Here is a 26,036-nt window from a genome sequence, read left to right as displayed (position 1 = left end):
TTTTAGAGCCCTTGAGGTGATTTTCGCATAAAATGGCGCTATATAAATCATCCAAACATATATATATGTTTCCTGAATAAAAGAAAAAAAAAATAAGCAAACAAACCACCAAGCGGTTTCTCAGTAGGGGTAGGCAGAAAGGATAGAACGCCACATAACTCGGTATTTGCATACAGACCTCGCTTCTTCTACATTCATACATATTCTCATGCACGCACACCAGTTATTCCTACTCTTAAAATGTCCATTATCAAGTATTTGATGGACTTGATCGTGCCATGTCTTTCTCGGTCTTCCTCGTTTTCTGCATCCATCAACATTCACATCGCAGATCCGTTTAGCCGCTCTTTCGCTGTCCATTCGCTTTACATGTCAAAACCAGCGCAGCGCCCCTTTTTTGATTCTTTCGATAATGCATAAATCAGTCTTAGAAAGTTCGCGAATCTCGACATTTATGCACTAATCATACATTGTTTTACCTAACATCCGACCGAGGGATCGCATTTTGACAACATTTAAACCTACTTTCACTACTGCAGAATTATTTTTACAATTCCATACTTTGCTCCTATACATTATTGTTGGCACTAGAACTTCATTGTGAACTGCTAGTTTTGCCTCATGCGACAAATATTTCATGTCATTTCACCTCCTGGAGAAACTATTACAGGGATGGGAAACATTTTAGAGAAAGGAATATAGAAGTCTAGGCATTTACAGGGCCTATGACTCGTCATTGGCTGGTTTAACAGGCGTTGCATGGTATGTGAAATAATTCGATCAGACGACTCGCTCTCACAACAATAAAGGTTTCTGATCTTTAACTTCACTAAAATCAACAGATAGAAGTATCAAATAAATATGGATGTTCAAACACGGTTGAAATGGTGAATGTTACTTAGTGCGTAAAGTGGCCACTAAATAGGCGTTGCCTAGTATGTGAATTCGATCAGATGAATCTCTTCACAACAATACAGGTTTCAGATCTTTAACTTCACTAAAATCAACTGATTAGAGAATCGAAGAAATACGGATGCTCAAACACAGGTAAAATGGTGAATGTTACACAGTGTGTAAAGTGGCCACTTAAGCCAGCCAATGTTTTTCATCCCTGTTGTAGTTTGTTAAAATATCTACCGTTTTCAAGGGTTAAACTTGAAATAACGACTCATCTTTTAAAAGTATCCACGGATCGAGCCATTTATTGGCATGTTCGTAAGATTGAAAATGCTGCTCAGTCAGGTTATGAGTCATCGATCGGAACAAGTGGTAATCGGAAGGAGCAATGTCCGGTGAATACGGCGGGTGAGGTAGGACTTTGAGAGTTTCCAAGTATGTTTTGACTGGCCTTGCAACATGTGGCCGAGCGTTGTCATGTTGCAAAATTACTTTATCGTGTCTCTATTAACTATGAGCACGGGAAAGCGGCAGTTTTTTTGGCACAGTAAGGAAAGGGTCAAAAAGTGGTTTTAAAAAAAAAAAATAATTAAAAAAAAGGTTTCGTATTATGAAATAAAACTTAATGAGCTTTACAAATGTAGTTATAAACGTTTTATAATCGGACATCTAATTACTTAAGTTGGAGTAAAATTCATTTAAATCGTTACTTAATTAAAACGAAAGTTACATTAAATTTAAAACTTTTAACTTCCGTAATTATTCTTTATTAAAATAACAAATTGAATTAAATTTATTCAGCATTTTTGATATAAAGAGGTAGAACTTTTATGTACAAAAGTTTCCATTTAAAGTTACAAAAAACGCGACAAAAACCAGACAGGTACAAATTATGGAAAAATGAGAGTATTTCATTTTATTATTACTACTTCTACTACTACTACTACCATCACGCCATTTCCCCGTAGGGGTAGGTAGAGAAAATGGACCGCAACACACGTCTATCCTGGCATACAATCCTAGCCTCTTCCACATTCATACATCTTGTCATACATGCCCTTAGGTTCTGTCTGCTTTTGACATGACCAGACTTAAGATTTTGGTTTATCTGATCATGCCACGTCTTCCTTGGCCGTCCTCGTCTCACGTTGCCGTTCATTTTCGCCATATATACTTATATATTATTATGGCTATACATATTATTTATTTATTTAAACATTTCATAAATAATTAACATACATTTGTCGTCAAACACGTGGCTTAAGGAAATTTATTCCTATCTATCCAAACCGTTCAATTTGAGAAAATCAGTGGTAGGTATATGAACATATTGTTAGTTAATGAAAAATTTCTTTATAAAACAAAACGTTTGTGAAAATTATTATAAATTTCTACACTATACTATGAAGAGAAGAGGGGGCGAAGAGGGAAGGAAAGAGGAAGGAAAAAGAAAAAACTTAAATATTCAGTAAGTGACATTTCATACGAGATTTGAATGTTTGAAGTTAGTGTTAGCATAATTTGTGTCCGTCTTTCTGGTAAACAGTCATAGACGAATTGATATGTACATATGTACACTGGATGTAGCACTAAGCACCTGTCTTGTGTTCAATTCAACTAAAGTTCCGGAACTTAACTTGTTGTCAGTAATAGTGAAGCAGCATAAAAATGCGCGACATACAGCATTAAATTCACAATAATTAATGTATCCGTATGGATCCGCCAGCGAAAGGATTTTTAAGTCCGAGTAAACAAAAAACTTTTTCTTTATTTTTTTATGATTTCATTATTATCGAAATATTTTAATATTTTTTTACGTGTGGAATAATGCGGAGTGGCTTTTTAAAGGTACGCTTTTTTTTGACATTGTATTTAGTAAGGTCTAGAAAACTATAATTGGCCTATAGTATTATTTTTTTGTGAGAAGGGGTATTTATTTGGATGTTTACTTTTTTCAACTCATTGGTAGTCGCATACATAATTGCGATATTTTGAATTCGGTATGCTTGACCCTGATAATTATCTTCGACAAAAGCAACACAGGTCGTTCTACTTACTATGATGCAGCACCAACCTGCCAATGGGCCGGTAGGTAGAGCAATCGTGTTATTCAATCGTATCGCCTCGGATGTCGATAAGTTTTATGACAGTGGGATTTCTATTAGGAAGACTATTTCCAAATTGTAATTAGTATATCCATTTTAAATGACTTGTTTTTCTTTTTCCTATTTAAAAAATCTGATGTGAATATTTTATAATGTTTTCAGAATGAATCAGATACTCTGTAATGTTCTCTGTAAATCTGAGACGGGTATAATCGGTAAGATTAGGAAAGGGTCTTTGAAATGGTATGGTCATGTAGAACGAATGAACGACGAAAGAATGGTAAAACAAGTATATATGGCGAAAATGAACGGTAACGTGAAACGATGACGACCAAGAAAGATGTGGCATGATCAGATTTTTATCAAAGATTTTTAATTCTTTTTTTACTGAAGTTATTTCATTAATTCCAAACTTTCAAAATTTTCCTTCTTTTAAAAAACATGCAATATCCTGGATTCAAACTAAAGATATGAACTCTTTTTTTCTATGATTTATTTTGCTGCCATTTAATAATAAGGAATATTTTTGTGTTTTTGTTTTAAATATTTTTTATTTCCTCTTTTAATTACTATAAAAAAATGCCATATAATCTTTGACAGAATATTTTACATTTTCTTTCTTATGTTACACAAAAATTATAACTGTCCATTATTTATTATAGAGAGCAAAACTTCATTAACATTTTCTTGTATACCCACGAACAGGCCATGCCTTTGTGGGATTTTTAGTTTACTATTTTTGCTATTAATATGAATTTGATTTCTATGTAATCATGCTTTATTTTTTAAAACTCTGTTTTATCACTTATGTTTATTGTTGAAAAAACAAAAAAAAAATTATAAAATAAAAAAAAGTTAAACCAAAATCTTAAGTCTGGTTTTGTCAAAAGCAGGCAAAACCGAAGGACATTTATGATAAGATTACGAATGTGGAAGAATAATAAATAGAAGTGCGGGGCGGTCCATTCTCACTTAAAATGGCGTAATGGCAGTATTTTATTATTTTTTTTAATACGCCCAAGGGGCATTTACAAAAAATATACAGGTACAAACATAGTAAGTAAAAGTTTAAAAGATAAACAACGCTTTTTTGTATACATGTAGAAACAATAAAAAGCATACTGCTATGCAAAATAAAAAGTGAAACTTTACATTGTAAAAAAGAAAAAAAACTATGATTATTTATTAAATCTATTAAATTTGATTAAATTAAGGGACTGGAGAACCATTAATGATTTATTAGTTCTATTTAAAATCGTTAGTTCAGTATTGGACAGCCCTGAAATTTTGGCCCTTATTGGTTTTAAAGTACCAGTTAGAGTGACAAGGCTAGTTCAACTTTATCACTGCAACAATCATATCTCAATATATTCTAGCAATTCAGTACTGAATCGTCTACATGCGCTGGGTAATAAACATTCGGATTTAGGTGACATATTTTTATTGAAATTTCCAGCTTATAAACAATTACTAGTAAAACATTTTAGTGTGGAATCAATATTTTAATTATGTTCTTTCTAAGTAAGCATTAAAAAAGTTGAACTGTATATACTCCACTGTAAATACGTATGTATGTATGTAATGTTAAAGGTACTTGTACCTTTAATTCTTGAAAAATAACATTAATTTAATTTAAATAAATGTATATAAGAAAAGTAATTGAATAAAAAAGCAAATAGTAAATAACTTGTAAAGAATTTAAACAAAAAAATATATACTTATATTTTTTTATTAATATCCCTACAGAGATGAGGTAAAATTTTTTCAAATTCAGGATTATGGATATTCGAGCGTTTATAGGGCTTATGACCTGTCATTGGCTGGGTTAAGTGGCCACTTTACGTACTACAACATTCCCCATTCCGCTTATTAGCGAATATCGACACAGGTAACATTTTTGATTTTTGTATATATGTTATTAAATGAGAAACCATTCACAAGCGTGTTGGAGCGCCATCTATGTATTGATATTGAAGTTAAGTATTTTTAATTAGCATATTACTTTATTTTTATGTACTTATACTTATACGTATAAAAAAATGGTATTAACAATTTTTTGTTAAAAACAAATAATAAAAATTAGTTTACAGTAAGTATATATAAGATAATAACATAATATCTGGTACACAAAAATATTTGATACATAACTTTCAGAAAAAGATAATAATAAATAATAATACACATCAAAAACAGAGAAAAAATTGTATGAAAAAGAAAGTTTTATTACGACATTAATAATTAGTTTCAAACAGTGCATTTAAGAATGTTTTAAAATGGATAATTGTCGTATTAAAAACGTCTATATCACAAGTAAATTTGTAGAAGTAGTGTTCTCGTTACTTCATTTGGAAATAAACGGACACAATTTATGTTAAAACCCAATACATATTATGGTCTCAAAGGGATAAAACGTGCGAGTGTATTATTTTCAGGTCCTTATATTTTTAACAGTTAACGATCAGTTAAATGTGATCATAAATCTTGCATCGTTTTACTAGTATTGACGACATTAATGTATATTTGAATGCGATACGTAACACAAATTTTGTAGACGAAAATTACATAAAATATAACGCTCAAACAGTTGTACATAAATTAAATAGAAATGAATATTTTATTATGTTCCAACGTAAAAATGGCGTCCTTCAACACGATTTGAGTGGGGTAAGATTTACGGGCAAAGATTTATGACGGGGCTATTATTTCGGAGTAAATATTAAGCAGAGTTAATTCAGAATCACGCGACCTGCTTAGGAACTTATATTTTCATTACGAAAGAAATCATTTTTGAACATTTATCTAACTATGTTATAATCTAGGTCCTTGTCAGTGTCCGGATGGATGAAAAATACAGTTCTGTGTGAGAAATAGAACCAGAATCCTGGACGAGTATTTTTACCCGATGTTACTCTCAGATAACACTGGCACCCAAAGCGTTTTTATTTTATTTTTTTATTATTTTCGTTATTGAAAATACTTAATACATGAGGTAGATATCGTGGTTATACAAGTAAAAGTGACCATTTGCAAATATGACGAAATTGAGATTATTGACTTTTTGACATCATAATAGCACAATGCTTGACTGGTAAAAATGCCAAGTCGATCCGACACTCCAAAAAAAAAATTGTAAAATATGTGACCGTTTGATAGAAGCTCACAGATTTTTTACAAGTAAAACTGACCAACACACAATCACTTTTATTGGTAAAATTAAGATTTAGAGAATTGACCAGGTAACAGTTAGTCAATTTTACTTGTAGGTGATGTCACCAGTGAAGAGTAAGTAGTCAGAAGTTTGTAAGTTAGTATAAGTTTTGAATTTGACAGATATGGTTTTTTTTTTAAAGTTCATTAATGAAATTTATTCTTTAGATTATTACGCAACACTTAGTAATTATTTAACAAATTACAACAAGGAATGAGAATACCTTAAAGAAGGGAATATTGAAGTCTAGGCATTTACAGGGCTTATGACTTGTCAATAGCTGGCTTACTTAGTCATTTTACACACTGTGTAACATTCACCATTTTGCTTATGTTTGAACATCCATATTTCTTAAATTCTTAAATTTGTTAATTTTAGTGAAGTAAAAGAGTTGAAACCTTTATTGTTGTTTATTGTTGAACTCTTTAACTTCACTAAAATCAACAAATTAAAGAATTGAAGAAATATGAATGCAAAAAAAACATAGGCAAAATATTAAATGTTTTACAGTAAAAACCAACTTAAACCAGCCATTGACAGGTCATAAGCCCTGTAAATGCTTAGACTTCGATATTCACTTCTTTAAGGTATTCTCATTCCTTGTTGTAATTTGTTATTCTTGACCCAAAGGGGGTAAAATCCAGTCTTTTGTCTTCGAACATTTGGACAAACTCAAATATTGTACTAATTATTTGTTTCTTTTTATGTATTTTGTATTTCTGTGTTTATTTAACCTTCATAAATATAAAAAACTGTTTTTTTTTTTAAATCCTAAAAACATTATTTATAGTTATAAAATAAAATAAAATACTATTTCCCTCAATGAACGAAACAAAAATACAGGTAAAATTGACTATGTTTTTCAATTTTTTTTTATATATAAAAGTAATAATGTTTTTTAAATACGTTTATACTTTACATTAAAGTTGAAAGTACCGTACATATAATGTAAAATTACCAACCACCTTCTTGAAAAATCTGATCTTTGAGAAGCAACTGAACTCTAGAAAAACACTGAAATGGCTACCCTAAACATTACTGATTTTGTCACTTGGTCAATTTCTCTCGTATGCCCACGATGTATCAATTCCAAGAGAAAAACATTTTTCTTACTATACATTTTATCATACATAGTTAATACACCCAAAATAGTAAATAAACATAATATGAGAAACGTAAAATCTAATTTTCTTGCCTCCTCTTTCACAGTAGTAGCTGCTCGATTGTGGAATAATCTACCCACTAATGTTAGAGACGCCCCTTCTTTATTTACATTTAAGTCCTGAAAGATTGAAATGTCACTATCTAAATATTTAAGTTGTTCCTTTATACTTCTTCTTTCCTTCCCATCCCCTCTCCTCTCTTCATAGTATAGTGTTATTTTTTTTAAGTATTTTTATTTTCTTAAAAAAAAAAAAAAAAGAGAAGCGATTTGCTGATGAATGTCGATAAATCATATGTGATGGATTTTGAAAAAAGTGAAAGTATGACTAAATGTGAAATCACTGAACGGAGTTATACTAAAACAAGTAGAGGAATTTGTGTATCTGGGAAGTATGTTCACTAGGGATGGAATGACTGAGAAAGATATTGAAAGGAGGGTGAGTGCCGGGAACAGAGTGAACGGTGCACTTAAATCGACCTTGGCAAATAAATGCTTGTCACAAGAGGCAAAATTGGCAGTTCACAACGGAGTCCTGGTCCCGTCCCTGATGTGTGGGAGCGAAGTACGGACTTGGAAAAACAGGGATGAAAGTAGGCTGAATGCTGTCGAAATGCGATCTCTCAGGTGAATGTGTGGTAAAACTATGTACGATAGATGCACAAATGTTGAGATCCGTATATTATGTAAGGCTGAGATAATGACTATCGACAAAATCAAGAAAGGAGCTCTGCGCTGGTTTGGACATGTAGAACGAATGGACAGTGAGAGAATGGCTAAGAATATTTACAATGCGAATGTTGATGGATGCAGAAATAGAGGAAGACCGAGAAAGACATGGCATGACCAAATCCAACAAATTCTTAAAGACGGACATGTCAAAAGTCGGAATAATCGGCGCGCGTGCATGAGAAGATGTATGAATGTAGAGGAAGCGAGATCTGTATGCAAAGATAGAGTGTTGTGGCGTTCTATCCTCTCTGCCTACCCTTACGGGGAAACGGCGTGATGGTTTGTTGTTGTTTGTTTGTAAACAAAGTATATATAAAGTGTAAAATAAACAAACACAGTACTTTACACCGCCTATATTAATTACCTACATTAAAAGCTATCACTGTAAAAAAGATTTAAGTATTCCTTTTAATTGCAACACTTTTGGATTTGCTATTTGACTTTTCATGTTTAAGCTCATCGGATAGTTTATTAAATTCGGAAAGGAAAATATTTTCCAGAGACCCTTTGCCAAACTTCGTTGAGCGAAACTTGAATACATGAAGATTCCCTGAGTTACGCGTATTGTAGTTGTGAATATCATGACCAAATGTGTATTTTAAATTTGTGTGAGCAGAAAAGTTTCCGATACTCAAAATAGTATTGGTGATGTCATCACCTTGAAAGGAAGTATTTTGGTCTGTCGGTAGTTATCTTGACATGGGAATGCCATTTCGTTAAACTTGGAGAATTTGATGCTGGTTAAAAGTATGGGAGCTCCTATTCAGTTGGAGGTTGACAGAAGAGAACGATGTTAGTGTCGGATGCGTGTTTATTACGTGTTTTATGAACAGACTAACAGTAACTGTAACTACGTTAATATTTTACGATAGTAACTGAGCATGGATCTGGACTACATGATGGAACTGACGATGATATTCCTTATTTATGGTCCGATGTTCTCCCACTTGCTAATGAATGATGCTCACGCTTACACACACCTGAACACTTACCCCCACACAAATACACACCCTCACAACTCTACACTTACTCTCATACAAATGCACACAAACACACCCATTTGCTGTACCACAATTTTAAACGTATGATTTTTATTTAGAAACTTCGTTGGTTGTGTCTTTAAATCTTATTTTTATTATGTTATTTAAGATTGTTTGTTTCTGTACAATAAATGTTAATTTTACTTCCTGGCGAGATTTCGAACTAATTTTGTGTTTCTCAGCGATTTTACATCCGCTCTTATCAGAAATATGTAATAGTCAATTGAATGTTTTGATGATTAATTGTTTACATGTAGGAAATGTGTGATTTCATTTCTGAATACGATGGTAGGTCAGTCGACAATGATAATTGATTTCCGGGTGACTCCTACAGACTGATCACCCTACCTTTAAGTAGCAGATGACTAATGTACGCTCCATTTGGTGTTCCAATGTATTTCGGGTGTGGTTAAGGGATGGTGAAGATACTTTACTTCGGTACGAGGAATCCGTTGCGAACTGCTTATTTATATGCATTGGTAGATTTCAGTGCAACGTTCACCCTGTTTCCGGCAAGCACATTTTTTTCAATATATTTCTCAATATTTCAAACCCTAAAAATATACTTTTCATTTACAATACGATATTTTACTTTATACACCTGGTAGAATTATATATTTTTTAAAATTTATTTATTATTCCATACATATATTTACATAGGATTTTGTAGACAAGGACTGGATTCAACTCCCTAGGAAGCTGTTTTTATGAAGTTAATATTTCAATATACCTTTAAATAATAATAAAAAAATACAGTTTTATTCCACTTTTATTTTTAATTTTTTACCAGTGACCGGGTTTCGTCGTGACCGACATCGTCAGACTGGTGGGAGGCTAAACAAATTTCTATGTTATATACAAGTTGATTAAATTGCTTAAATTCTATAATGTGTTTTGTATTTATGAGAAAAATAAAATAAAATACAGGAGCATACAATAGTAACACAATTGTTTGTAAAATTATTTTTAAAAGTTTAATAGAAAGATAATTTGTCATCTAGGTACAAATAAATCAGTGTGAAAATCATTAATTATTCAGTTTTAAAGAATTAACTTTGCGGCCAGATCTTTTAATAAATGTAATTACATATTTGTACTTACCGACTTTTCTATGTTTACCAGTTTCGTCAGGACACTAATTAAATCAACATGCAAAACCTACTTTATACCTTCACCATAGTTGTGTCACATAAATATAAAACCAACACGACATGCATTGTAATTTTTTTTATTTTTTTATTTATTTTTATTCCAGTAAAATTGCCATCAAGAGCGGAGCCAATTCTACCATATAAAGATGAACATAAATCTAAATATAAACAAAAATATACTAATAAACATAAATATAACAATAAACATAAATATAAACATAAAATAAAATTTTATATTGCAGCACTTATAGTGGTCTGTAATTGGTCACCTTATACCTATTAAACTCACGTCCCCCCCTTCATACCCTTCTTATTTAATCAACTATTTCTCTCACAATATAAAATATTTTCTTTTTGTTTTGTTTTGTTCATTTTTCCATGCATTTATTTACATAGAATTCTAATTACAAAAATACACTTAAAAAAATACATCTTGAAATTAAGTTATAACATAATTTGGAAAAAATGCTTACAAAGACTTCAGCGTCTGAGCGTGGGCCATTCCTTTTCTAATGATTTAAAAGTCAAAATTTAAATTTACCGTATTAAAATTTATGTTTAAATTACACGTAGGTACCTTCATTCCATTATAGTTAGCAAAAAATAGACCATGTTTGTACTAGAGCTTATTTAATATAACGCAATGAAGGTAAGTCAAAATTATACAATCACATTGTTTATTGAGGGTAGGTGTGGAACAAACTCGGCACCACTCGGGTGAGATTAAATTAATTAATTAAATTTAATTGTTTATTTTAATATTTATGGGACGTAAGTTTGCTTTTACATTGAACAATGTTTGCTTTAGAAAAAAAGCGGATGTGCTGTTGCGAATAATGAATGAAAAACAAACAATGTTCGGATTGTAGATTTTTTATTTTTACTGTTTTAAAGTTGTCGGCCAAAACTATTTATCGATATGAAAAAAATATTCATACACGTTTTCGTTTATCAACACTTCCTTACTGGGCTAAAAAAAAATGCGCGTTCCAGTACTGTGTAATCGCTACACCTACAAAAATAAAGAATTTAACATCTGAAAAATAAAATGTATAAATAGGCAATTGCTTTAATCAACTATATTTAAAGTCGAAAGAGATGGTTTTTAAAATATCGCTAAAAACTAAAAAAAAAATCTCTCGAACTCTCCTATCATTGGTTGATTCATAACCGGGTTGTGGTCCCGTGGTAGTATTGTGGACTCACAGGCCAAAGATCCGAGGTTCAAATCCCACTCTACCACAACTCGATTTTCAAGTTTTCAGCACAAATTATGAAAGACTTTTAGGAAATGGTTTGAAAATTTAAATATTTGAGTAAATAAAAAGGACTCGAGTATTTCTCTTTCTTAAAAAAAAAGAACTTGTGACGTCATTCAAAGTAACTCGATTTGATTCAAATACTTTTTGAAATTTTTTTCGTACATTTTCAAGAAACTTTGACCGCTCTAACTTTTACCGAGCTTAAAAAAAACATTTTTAGTATCCAATTTTCCGTAAGGCTGAAGCACACATCCACCTGAAAGATCGCATGTCGTCAGCATTTACTTTACCTACATTCTTGTTTTTCTAATTCCCTCTTTTCATTCTCCATAAGGGACCTTTCTAGGACTCTCTAGTCAACAGCTTATTTCGCTTCCTGGGATTTATTTGCCATGAATTATTTTATAATAAAAATTAAACATACCAGTTAGGACCAATGCTTCATCCAATGTGTTCTGTAAGAAAGAAAAATAACTAAATTAGTCAATATTTTTTTTGATTTATACAAATCATGTAGAGGAGATGTACCGAATATGGCATTCGTTCCCCTTATCAGATTACAGTGTTTTTAAAAAACAAAGCGAAAACGCCGTATAAATTTCAGCATACCCACTTCTCCACCTACTGACTTTAACATGTTTGTACACGCCCGGACGCCAGATGCAACACAAGCGTCAGATACAGTTATTACGTATCTGTGTCTTTCCGATTTGATATTTACGTAAGTTTCACTTGAGTAGTTTTCAATTTTTTTTTTACCACAAATTTATCAGTCTTTGAGTGATCGACTATATTGAAGACTAAATTTTTAGTTTTTATGGTATTTTGAAGTTAAATAAAAGTATATTTTTTGAGTGAATATATTTGTTTGTATTGATTTTGTTCCTAATATGGGATATATGGGCGACTCTGATTTTTTTTTTAAACATTTTTTTTTTGCACCACAACAGGCCAGGAGGCCTAATTACAGTGGTGAATAACGAGTACAGAACACCCAGGCTTGAGAACAATCACTTTTTTTTTTTTTTGTGTTCTCACCGGGAATCGAACCCGGAATCTTCCATGCGTGAGTCAAGCGTCTTGACCACTACACCACGAAGCCGCGTGTAGTTTCTAAAACATCGTCACTTTTGAACCAAATGAGATAATTTCAATCTATTAAGAAAATTTCAATCCAAAAAAGTGTTTTTTTTAATAAAAATAATGCACATTAAAATAGCGTATTTTTGTTTATTTATTATCATATTATATTACGTACACAAACTTATAATTTATACAAAGTTGCTTCGACTATCTAACTAGGGTTATTAACCCTGTTCTAAGACAGTCAGAAAAATAGAAAATTGTAATACAAAAATTAAAATGTGATTTTTCTCAAGCCTGGGTATTCTGTGATGTAATTCAGCACTGCAATTGGGCCTCCTGGCCTGTTGTGGTGCAAAAAATTTGAAATAAAATAAAATACACAATCACGTAATCTCGTTTCCAGAACATTTTGTTGAATGTGACTTCTGTGGTTTATTCTTTAAGGTGCAGATATGCAAACTGCTATAAAAGGTAGGCCGTATAAATATTGACTTAAACCGCTTCTATTCTCGATTTAGTTAGCCTTCATTTGAATTTTCAGCTCTCGGTAACTGCTACGGCGAAGAATCGTTTAAAATTTAAAGAACTTTGAAATCAAACCTGAGAATATTCGCGAGTCACTCTTAAGTAGGGGGCACTTGAAGTTTAGACTGTTATTTGTAGAGTCATGATTGGGCTTAAACTCGTGAGAAAGATTGCCGAAGTGTCGGATGGAGTAAGATTACAGACCTAACTTGCTCGAAAGGGAGTTTTACACGCTGTTAATAGTCAAATGGGCGAGTGTCACTAAGAGTTTCTAGAATTAAAGATATTTTCTTCTAAACTAAAATGGAAAATGAAGAACTTTGTTTTAAACCACTTTGTTAGGAAAGAAGTAATAAGAGAAAAGACGCAGCAAACTCCGATGACAACTGCCATCAAGCGGAGGCGATACTCTTAGCTTGGACATGTTCTGCGGATGCCTCCTGAAAGTCTAAACCACGCTTATCTACTTTACAAGGCGTCAGGTTCTCGACGTCCTGGACGTCCACTGCTGACTGTACGCCAGCAGTTTATGTCGAACTACGAGACGCGAACCAGACTTGAGGGATGCACAAGAGCTGGCAGCCGACAGAGATACCTGGAGGATCTTTTATGGAGGATTTTATATTTTATAACCGACTGATTTCGAAGCAACGCCAGGAGACGGTATAATGAACTTCTATATTATCTCTATCTACCTCAGTATGCTCAACCGATTTGTCATCTCTGACGTCATGTTACCGAATTCAACCAATAAGTGACGCTGAAATTTACTCCGCGTTCAATGCTTAATTAAAAAAGAACTCATTCATATTTTAAATAGGCTTCTGTGATAAAAAGCAGCTACTTTGAACGATTCAAATTTTAAGCAAATCTCAATTAAAACAAGTGTTAGCTTGGACGTGATTTTTAAACAATATCCAAAGGTCCTTAAGACGGTTAAGTTAACTTTCTAAATATCTCTATCTACCTACGTATTATAAAGCCTGCTAGAACGACATGCCGATACGTGTTTTCACAAAGAAACAAATAAATGAGAAAAAATAAAAATAATTTAATTGACATTTTGAAGCGGCAATATTTTAACGGCTCGATGTTGCTATATGTTAATACAGCAGCATCTAGCCACATGATCTCTGCATATGACCGTTCGTTTTCGACAGTTGCGTCAGACTTAAATTAATTCTCTAAATTAACTTATTTTATATAGAATCTCAAAAAAAAAAGTGCGACCCCAGAATGAGAAAAAAATTAAACATATTGTAGATTAAATACAGTTATCCGGCGCTTTAAAGCGCTACGTAGTCATCTTCATTATTGTAAATTGTAATTCAGATTCTATGGTTTCTTTTTCATTATTAAGAGCCATTTAGGCGATTAAGCATGTAAATACAAATATTTTGGTTTCTAAGCGTCAAGCATTACACTTTTGTGTTTAAAAAGCGTTCAATGTTTTCAATATCTATTGATAGATCGTTTAGCGATACCAGGGCCCCGATGATAATGGGAAGTTAACAGAGTTACCTTCGACTGTCTATAGAGAAAAGTCGATATTTGAGTGCGAAAATGATATATTTGTACGAACATTTAAAGTATCTTTATCGGTAATCTATAGTTGAACATGTTTGGAAGAAAAATAACCAATGCATATTCTGCTATTCATACAGAAAACTGTTTTTTATTTTTTTTAAATCATTGATAAACCCTTACGGGTTACATATTTTAAGAAAATATTTTTACTTTTGAAATTCACATTCTACTGTTAATGATAATATTTTTAACGTCATTAGTAAAGGTTGTCTGAGTCTTTTGCTTAGTTTTGCCTGGTAGTTTATTGTAAAATTTCATCTTTGGTTTATTAGTCTCGACTGTCCTTGTCTCGTTTTAGAATGTTGTTTATGATCTTTTTCTGATATTCTCGTATTGCGTTCCTGTTTACTACATTTTTTCAAGTTTTAGCTCTTGGTCTACAATTACATCAGTGGCTAACTTATGAATAAATTTGAAGGATTCTAGTTTAAAAAGTTCAGTTACATTTAATTGCTTAGTTTTAAAAAAAAAGTTATTTAGTTGCTGTTAGATAAGGTAGGCCATGTACTAACTTAAATATTTAATTTTGCAGTCTTTGTAGTCTTTTTATGTAATTTTGATATACTGCTCCCCATAGTAGTTGCATATAACATATTTAAGTTTTTACATGGGCTTTGTATATTAGATTTTTTTCCGTTTTTGGAACAAAGTTTTTGATTTTTAAAAAAAGACTCGATAATGTCGCCACTTTGCTAATTAAATTGTTGATATGAATTGTCCATGTATATTGTTAGTCTTAAGAATTTAAAAATGTTCAATATGAGTTAGTCGTTCATTATTTATGTAAGCATCTACTTAATGACATTTTTTTCTAGATTCAAAATGGATAATATTGCATTTTTTTTCATTAAATGAAAGTAAGTTTGTGTTTGTCCATTTAGTCAACATAGTTAGGTCTTCGTTTATGTCATCTTTTGTCAATACATCTGTTTGCTTTTTATAGAATAGTCCGAGTTCGCCAACATACATAATATTTTTTACTATAAAATTGTAAAGTGATAAGTCATTAATATACAAAAATACTACTTCTAAATAAAAATTTTACTTTGTAGATGAAATTGAAGATAAATGTTAACTTCCCATTGCAATGCCTTGGGTTTCAATTATGACCGCTATCTTCGTCTGAGCATACTGAGACGGTATACATAATTTCTGTACTATCTGTATCTACTTCGGTATGTTTTACCTACTTGTCATATCGACATCATATGATCAAAATCAATCAATGAATGAATCCAAAGATTTAGTCCACGTTCCTTCCTTCATTAACATTAAAAATAGTTCGCATTTACATTTTAAACAGGCTTATGTGATAAAAAGTGCCCACTTCAAAGCGATTATAAACTCCAATAAATCCCAATTCAACCAAAAATGCTCGCTTGAATATGATTTTTAAATGACTTTTGACAATAACTAAGACGATATACTTAACGATCGTCTGTATTTATCTACTGAGCAATTACAAGGCCGCTCTCGATACGTACACTCAGAAAGATAGTAAAACAGATGAAAAACATATAATAACTAAATTGTTTTTTACAGCGGTGACATTTTACGGCTAGATGGTCTTGTATCTTAATAGAGCGGCATCTGTAATGTCGGAATTTAATTCGACTTCAAAATTTACTTATTTTTCTCTCAAATTTCTAATAGGCTTTTAAGAAAAAAGGGCCAATCTTAGAATGAATTTGAATAAATCGCAATTAAAGGAAAAATTGCCCAGCGGAACCAAATTTTTGACACTTTTAATGCGTAGATAAACGTATCGAAGGGATATACAAACAGATTTACTTATATCAAAACTTGATCGTGTGGGGATCGGTAGTGTAGTTTCGTAATCGGTTGGTAAAATTGATCTTCAACTATACCGTCACGGTGAAGGTACGACGTCTTTATCTTTGCATCATAATCGAGGCCCTGGTGGACAAGTATCAAGTTGGGTGTATTATATCGATAGGTCGATAATTCATTATGATTCTCGATCGTTGATAACCACAGCACAATTCCGCTTTCAAACAAAGCACTCATTTACGTGTTCATTAATGGCTATTCGTGACCAATATGCTCGTATCGCGTACATTAAACAACTAAATATCTAAATTACGAATTATGGCCGCGGGTAGTTTTGAAATCGCTGATTGATTTTGTGGAGATAAACACAACCCTCACTGGTAAATTACGAGTATTTCATCGAATCTGATATTTTAATATCGACGCAATTTTCAATACTCATTTGTAAAAAAACTTATATAATGATCCTTTGCGTGTCCAGGGCCTGCATTACGATGGAAAATCAACATATATATATTAAATTTTATCTAAAAAGAAATATTATGTTTTTTTTTATGAAAAATATAATATGCGTAAAAAAATATTCTTAACATGTTCAATTATAGAATACCACCTACTTAAATTCTTCATCGCATACATATCTCGCTTCCTCTACATTCAGACAACTTCGAATGCATACGCGCTGATTATTCCGACTTTGTGCATGTCCACCTTTAGGAATTTGTTGGATTTGGTCATGCCATGTCTTTTTCGATCTTCCTCTATTTTCGCATCCATCAACATTCACATTGTAAATATTTTAAACCGTTATTTTGCTGTTCATTCGCTCTATATGTCTAAACCAACGCGGAGCTCCCTTCTTGATTTTGTCGATAGGTCTTATCTCTTAAATTAAATGTGTTTTATTGGATTATGTACCCATGCTTTTGTTTTTTTTTCCATTAGCCATGCGTATGTGAAGAAAACTGATTTTCATTCACATTCAGAATGTTTTTTTTATTTTTAATTTGAGTAAGAGTGAAGAGTAAAAAAATAGAAAAGATAAAGAATATTAAATTTAAGTTCATAATTAAATTAGGATAAAATACGAGAACAAATTAAAAATTTATCAGGAAAAGAAGACATTGACATTTATATTTTTGACCCAGTTATAAATGAAATATTAGTAGAAGGGAGGCTTAAATTATCATTTTCCGTTGTGTCTATAAAGTATGAGTTATACAGTTTAGGGGCAAAGATATTTGCATGCCTCTGTCTTAGTGTTGATTTACGAAATCTGTAAGCAAGATATTCAAATAAGTAATAAACTCCATGTAATATGCAAGTGAATCTTTAATTTAAATACACGCAACCTTTACAAAAAAAAACTCTGGTAAGTTCAATCGAATATAATCATATTTACACAAAAATCATTCACTACAATAGTATAAGTATTTCGTTGTTCTTATACTGGCACCTGAAGCGTAAGACTAATCACATCGCTTTCCGTTAACGGATGATCGAGATATGCAGAATTGAATTTAACAATGCATTGCCTTATGCACCATCGGGTGCGGACAATGATTTGATGGTGACGATGAATTACTTGCTAGATGATAAAGTATATCTATAAATCTCTGTAACCCCTTCCTAAAGTTTATCTTATCGTACACCCAGAAATTCCACACGTTCGATTGAAGAAAATTGACTACTTCCCGTAAGACGTCTTACTTGCATAGATAAGCGATCATATTTTAAGGGTTTGACAGCGGAACATCCCTCATATCTTAATGTTTTACCCTACGTCACAACTTTAAAAGGGAAGTTACCAAAAGTTCGGGCAGAATTTTGATTTATAATGTTCATAAGTTTGGCAAAATCTTGGTTCCAACTAAGTAAGAAAAAGAACTTAAATACATTTAATAAATCCAATATTTACTGAAAGAATATATGAGCCCATAGCAGGTGATGTGAGCTAACTGAAAAAAATGGTCAAACTTTCCTATTCGAAGTTTTATAAACTATTTACCCAATTTTTTTAGTAAACGATTTCGACATTTTTAATAAACTCGATTATTAGATGTTTTGTACATAAAGAACCAGGAAAAAAGGTTTTTGGATTGTACTGGTTACAGAAAAGGAATATATGTATGATAATAACGACCCTTATATCTAAGAGCGAAGTATTTAATTTAAAAACAGTGATGAAAGTAGGTTAAATGTTGTCGAAATGCGATTTCACAGGAGAATGATTGGTAAAACTATGTACGAGTATGTATTTTTCGATATAAAGATAAATATAACAAAAAAATAAATAACGTATCTTTAACTATATGAGGCCAAGCCCTGTGTTGAGTTGGAATACAATATAAAAGAATGTGGAAGCATGCATATAATTAAATAATACTGCATGTTTTTTTTTTACATAAACATCAATTTTAACAAGCGTCTGGATAATAGGCTTAATAATTAACCAATAAATAAATATCTAGATGTAGGTTCTGCAGTGCAGATGAGAAAACACCTATACACATTCTATGTGAATGTGATGCTTTACATCATAAAAGGAGCCTCATCCTCGGGGGACCACTGATTAAACCTGAGGATGTTAAAGAGCTCGCCCCCTACCTTATAGCTCGTACATTACGGATGTGGGCTTGGAGGGGGAGATTCAGCAAAATGTAAACTCTCGCTTTCCACACAGCAGCCAGGCTCTTTATAGACCTGGGCTTGGAGGGCGAGAACTATTCACGGGGACCCGTCACAATTGAACCTAACAGGTCGCAGTGACGTCAGGAGCTTGCATAGTACTGACTCCCATCTCTAAGAATAATTACTAGCTTAAAAATACCATATTTAAATCATATCCCAATGAACTAAAAACAATTAAAAATATTATATCTATAAATAAATTTAAAGTAAATCTAAAGAAATTTTTTGAACACGTGTAAAAACTACATTAATTTTGAATTAGTATGAATGTATTACTATTTTATATTTTGTAAATGTATTTCCAATGTTTTTAATTTTTTCTCATGTACTCGTATTTAAAATTATATAAACTCTTATAATAAACAATAAACAACCACAACAATGTAAGTCACTCTCCAAGCACAAGAGTTAGTCTCTTTTTTGGAGAGTTACAGTGATAACATTTACTAGATGTGTAAAAGTAGATATGTATAGAATTTTTTAAAAACATGCACCTTTTATGAAGTTTATTAATTTATTTTTTTTAATGTGTCGCAGCAGTCTACTGCAATGGTCTCTTCCCTAATACAAAATCAAAACATGTACCCTTCTTCTGAAAATTGTATGTATGATAATAATGTATATACGCTATGTATGATATGTGCACAAATGTAGAGATATGCACATTATGTAAGGTTGAGTATTATTACCAAATTTAAGAAATGAGTTCAGCGTTAATTTGGACATGTAAAGCGAATGGATGGCAAAAGAATGGCTAAAACGATTAACGCTACAAATGTTGATAGATGCAGAACATTGGGAAGACTGAGAAAGATATGGCATGAACAAATTCCACAAATAATTGAAGATGGACATTTCAAAAGTGAAAGTGAAAATGATATATATAAATGGAGAGGAAGCGAGGTCAGTATTTAAAGAGACAGACTACGTGTTATGGCAATTTATCCTTTCTAGGTTCCCCCGAAACGGCGTGATGGTTTGTTCGTTTGCAATTTAAATATAATGCCCTATACACCACTCGGTGTGAAAAACGAATGACAATGATAAGTAAGCAGGATAACGAAGCTATAGAACCAAGTCGGGGTCCCGTGGATAGTGTTGCGGACTCACGCATCAGAGGTCCGAGGTTCAAACTCCATTCTAACACTGCTTGAGTCCCATTTTCTAATAGTATGTTATTTCTAACTCGTTGCAAGTGGCTCCCAAATTTTTTTATATTTTGGTAAGTCATTGAAAGTAAATAATGATTTTTTTAAATAAAAAAACTCAATTTGTGGTTTTCACATTTAACTGTATTTTCAGAATTTAAGTTTTTGTAAAATACTTAATCAAATCGACACAGCCAGTACTGAATTTTGTACGCCTGTTTGGGGATGATTTTCACGCATTTGGTTTTAATTTAGTTAACGCGCCCCGGGCGCCATTTGTGGAGTAACAAGGGAGGTTACCTTACGCCAGTGGTGGCAGAAATAGCATTAGCGATAGGGATTCGTAATTAATTTACATTAGCAATAGCAACTGCAAAACGTACGTGCTAATTGTAATGAAAGGATAGATTGAAGTTATCTATCTGAGTTAAAGTAATGGATAGCCTATACTGCGCCATTTTCGTAACCTCAACTTATTTTAGATGACTACTTACTATGTAACATTCACCATTCTGCCTATGTTTAAACATCTACATATCCTCAACTCTTCCATCTGTTGACTTTTGTAAAGAAAAAGAGTTGAAACCTTTATCATGTGGCTGAGATTCATCCAGCTGAGCCGTTTAACCTACTAGGCAACGCCTGAAAAAAAATCAATTCTGTTCTTTCCTTTCTCAAAAATGTTCTAAATAACTCCCAAGGGAGGAATTTGAGCCTGTCTTCAAACATTTGGACATTATTTTTTCTTCAATAATAATTCATGTACAAAAATATAAAAATGGCTAATAAATGTTTGTCGCAAGAGGAGATATCAGCAGTTCACAATAGAATTCTGGTATCGTCCCTGATGTAAAACAAATACAATGCGAATGTTGATGGATGCAGAAATCAGAGAAGAAAGAGAAAGATGCAAATCCAACAAATATTTGAAGATGGACATATCAAGCGTCGAAAGTCTGAATAATCGGCGCGCGAGCATGAGAAGATATATGAATATAAAGGAAGTGAGATCTGCATACAAAGACAGACCGATATGGCGTTCTATCCTCTCTATCTACTCTTACGAGGAAACGGCGTAATAATTTGTTGTAATTGTACAAATATACACATATTTTAATTTATGTACAATTGCTAACTGCAATTAAAATAAAAACACTTTGTAAATGTATCTCATAATTTTTATTTCACTACCGACCGGTTTAAAAACTACAGATATTTTCTCATCAAGGTGTAATTTAGTGGTTAGAAATAATTGTCCATTTTAATAATTTATTAAATTACATTATTTACAAAAATATAATAAATATTCAAATAATCAATATTTCCTATACACAACTCTCGTCTTATCTTAGTAGTCCAAATGATCGAATTTATACTTCCTCGTCCCTCACCCAATACCACAAATACAAAATACTACACGACACAAAGACTTGACTTATTTACCTACACATGTATTAAATTAAAAAACACAGTTCATATGATAAAATAAGATTTATTACTAAATTATACCTTAATAAGGAAGCTTGTGTAGATTTGAAAACCGGTGGGTAGTAAAATAAATATTTAGTTTAAATTTGTTGCAACAGAGAGGGAAAACATTTTTGAGAAGGAATATGGAAGTCTAGGCATTAACATGGCTTATGACCTGTCATTGGCTGGTTTACGTGGCCACTTTGTAACATTCACTATTCTGACTATGTTTGAACATCCACATTTCCTTCTCCCGCCAGTCTGCAAGCATTTGGACATACTCAAAACATTGTTGAATTAACAACTTGGTAAAAAAAGAAGAATGCGAAATTAAGAAATTGTTTTCAGGCGTAGGTGAATTGTTTCAGCCGTATCAATCTCATCCACGTGATAAAGGTTTCAGCTCTTTTACATCACAAAAGTTAACAGATGGAAGAGTTGAAGAAATGTGGATGATCAAACATAGGCAGAATGATGATGTTACACAGTGTGTAAAGTGGCCACTTAAACCAGCCTGTAAATGCCTAGTTTCCCATATTCCCTTCTCAAAAATGTTTTCCCTCTCAGTTGGAACAAATTTAAATATGAACAACTCCCTAAGGAAAAAATCCAGCCAGTCTGCAAGCATTTGGACACACTCAAAACATTGTTAAATATTTAGTGATTAGAAACAATGTGTTCTGATTAAAAAAAAAGATTAAAGCGTCTGGATTGCTTAGTTCTTTTTGATAATGAGTTTAATGCTTCGCTAAATTACTTAAGGAATATAAAATAATAATTAGTATTTTACGAATACAAAAATATGTTTGCTTTGTTTCGCTATAGAATAACAGCCCCTTAAGTAAAAATAAATTCATTCAAAGCAGACAAGATTCTACGGACGTGACTTAAAATTGGTGTGACATTTTTAAGGGGCGAATTTCTAATAATAGAAGATTCAGGAAAGCACGGCCAAAGAAATATATCATTAATTTTGTATACGTAGGGGTGTGTTGTAGTGTTAATTAGCAGCTGGGAATTTAGAAAGATATTCCATGTTGTTTTGCTTTGAAAATAAAAACACAAGAATTTTAAAGGAACATGAATATTTGTACCTACCTAGTTAAATTCACGCATGAGTTTTTAATAATAAATACTTTTTTTTCTGCCTCGTTGAATGGTAGTTGGAGCGTTAACCTGCAATTTTTAAAATCCCGTGTTCAATTTCTGGTAGGGTGGACGTAAAATATTGATTTTTAGTTTGTTAAAACTGTGAATCGACTGTGGAATCATCTCCCACCCACCATCAAAGATGTTACTACATATTATTTTTCTTAGTTCTTTTAAAAGTAATGTATTACTTTTTGAACCTTAACGACAATGTTCCCTCACATAAGGGTCGGCAAAGGGAATCCATTGTGATCTAATAGTTTTGTCTTCAGCGACAAACATTTGAGGGCATTGGAAGCAAAGATAGCAAACTCCCGTTTTGGTGTTTTAGAGAAAAATAACAATAACTGCTACACTAATGCCAAAGAGAGTCTTTATGTTAGAAATGTTATTTTCACTGAACAGAAACTAATAAATTAGCTTTAATAGAAACACGAATTCAAAAAACTTTCTAATTATTTGTATGGCACGGTCATTTTAAAAATTTAAATTTCAAGCCTGTCATTGGTCGAATAAAATGGCTGATGCGTATTGCTATGTTTGCTTCCAAACACTATTTCCAAACCATTAGAAGTATGATTTTAAACTACATTTGCAACTCAACTCATGATTTATATAAAAATAAAGTTGATAACCTACAGAATGACATCATAACAACAAAAAAAAGTTTGTGGAGGTTGCTATCTTTGCTTCCAATGCCCTCATTTATATTCCATTGTTTGTACATTTTCTAAAAAAGCTTCATTGTTGAATTGATTTTTAAATATTATCATAACTCTCGTTTCGCACTTTATGGCGCATAGGGCACTGCATTTGTACACACATCGCAGCGTTGATATTTTTTTTGTAACATGAATATAAGATGATCAGTCTTACGCTTTAGGTACAAGTCGTGGGACTTGTCCATGAGTATATTCTGGTGTCCTTTTAAATAAATATTTTAAATCAATCATGTCGGGAATAAAACCTCAGACCTCATACTTGGTAGGCAAACGCGCTAACCATTACACGACGAGGCCAATTTTTTAAAATATACAACAAAAAATATTGTTTTCTCGACTAATCTTTTAGTCATGTTTTGAGTAGGTACAAATGTTTTTAGACGGGCTGGATTTAGCTGTTTTGCATCACAAAAGTCAACAGATGAAAGAGTTTTGGAAATATGGACGTTTGAACATAGGCTAAATAGTGAATGTTACACAGTGCGAAAAGCGGCCAATTAAACCAGCCAATGAGTCATAAGCCCTGTAAATTTCAATGGGTAATATTTTTTATTTTTTTTTAAATAACAAGGATAAAGTTAAACAATATTATCAGTATGTCCAAATGTTAGTCTACAAATGCTTGGATATAAGTATAAAAAATATTTTCTACTGAGCGAAATGGTATAAATAAAAGAATTAAAAATTGAAAAGTATTTTCAGGCGTTGCCTAGTAGGTAAAATAATGCATCCAGATAAAACTCACCGGCATCAATAAAGGTTTCACCCATTAACAACACAAAAGTCAACAGATGGAAGAATTGAGGAAATCTGGATGTTTAAATATAAGCAAAATGGTGAATGTTACACAGTGCGTAAAGTGGCCACTTAAACCAAACAATGAAATGTAAATACCTAGACTTTCATAATTATATATATTTAATATTTTCGGAAAATTTATACAGCGCCATTTTTGTGAAAATCATCTCAAGGGCGCTGTAAAAAAAAATATCCCAGCACGTCTTGCAGCTACAGAGCGCATGGACGGTTGGGATTCTAGTGCCTCGTCTCCAATTATGGTATATTACAATTATGCTAGATTACAGCACGTCTTGCAGCTTCAGAGCGTATGGACAGTAAGAAATCAAGCCCTTATTTTCATTTTTTAAATTTATTTTATTTGAATAGGAAGTTTAGAGTTTAAGTGATATTTTTAAAAATTTAATAAAAATAAATTTATTAAAATAGAAGTTAGATAACAACAAGTCTTGCAGCTATTGAGCGCATGGACGGTTGGAATTCTAGACCCCATTTAATAAATTTAGATATTTAATAACATTTATAAAAAATGTTTTCCGTTTCTGTTGCAACAAATTAAGTATTTTCTAGCATTCAATAATTAATTTAAGTTGCAATTTGCATATTTATTTGGTGTTTTATGAACTTTTTTACTATATGAAGATGCAAACATGATAGGTATGAGAAAACAATTTGAAAAATCAACCCTGTTCATCAAGCTTTATTCAGTCTAATAAGAGCCTAACACAATGCATGTCTCGCTTCTCTTATTAGCTGAAAGCTGAGATGCAAGCTCTTTTATTGGCCATCAGTTCAGCCTAAATTTCCCGAAGGGTCTGAAGGCTGTATTTTCTCCCTTATCCATAATTAAAACCCCTGCGGGTAGCTCCAACCATCTTGCAAGAAGATACTTCGAACGAAGTCAGAATCTAAATTTTGTATCTTGTATACATCCTTCATGTATCGCGAATACGATTTAAGCGCTTTGAAAACATACATGTATAAATATACGTGAAAGTCTGAAAGAAATTTAGGGATACCAAATCATACCATACATGCAAACTTCGCGTGAGCAATAGTCATACATATTTCCATTGCAATTCTACGCGTTAACATAGATACGACACTAACTGTCAGTGTTATTTCATGTATTATTTCGTACGCATTTTTTGTCATACGTTAACAAGGAGATCTCAGAAAGAAGTTTTTTTATTTTTATTTTTTTATTTAGGAAACATACAGTACAGTTACATAGTTTTATATTTTACACAGTTAGACTTAACTCTAATGGACCAGTAAAGTTTCAATATTATACAATAATTAAATGTAAGGTAATTAATTAAAGTACAAAAAAGAGAAGGAAAATAAACATAAATAGAAGTTGTTTAAAAATTAAAATTTAAGTAAAAAAATTAAGAAAATTTGTAAAAGTAATTAAAAGTTAAGAATTAAAATAAAGAATAAAAAACATGCTTAGATGTAAAAATAAAATAAAATAAAATAATAACATTTAAAAAGGAAAAACATAAATAT

General features: G+C 32.0%; 1 long non-coding RNA gene across 1 annotated transcript in view; it reads right to left on the bottom strand.

Annotated features, from left to right (window-relative positions):
- Positions 1-26,036, bottom strand: part of LOC148279876 (uncharacterized) — a 457,924-nt gene that overhangs the window by 382,425 nt on the left and 49,463 nt on the right. Inside the window, exon 3 of the long non-coding RNA XR_015822763.1 lies at positions 11,982-12,012. This is a non-coding gene — a long non-coding RNA (uncharacterized LOC148279876). The remainder of the gene's footprint in view (positions 1-11,981; positions 12,013-26,036) is intronic.

This window comes from Micrasema longulum, unplaced genomic scaffold (assembly GCF_059751315.1).
Source record: "Micrasema longulum isolate JH-2025_06_02 unplaced genomic scaffold, ASM5975131v1 h1tg000656l, whole genome shotgun sequence".
NCBI classification, from domain to species: domain Eukaryota; kingdom Metazoa; phylum Arthropoda; class Insecta; order Trichoptera; family Brachycentridae; genus Micrasema; species Micrasema longulum.
This window is presented reverse-complemented; position numbering and strand designations above follow the sequence as displayed.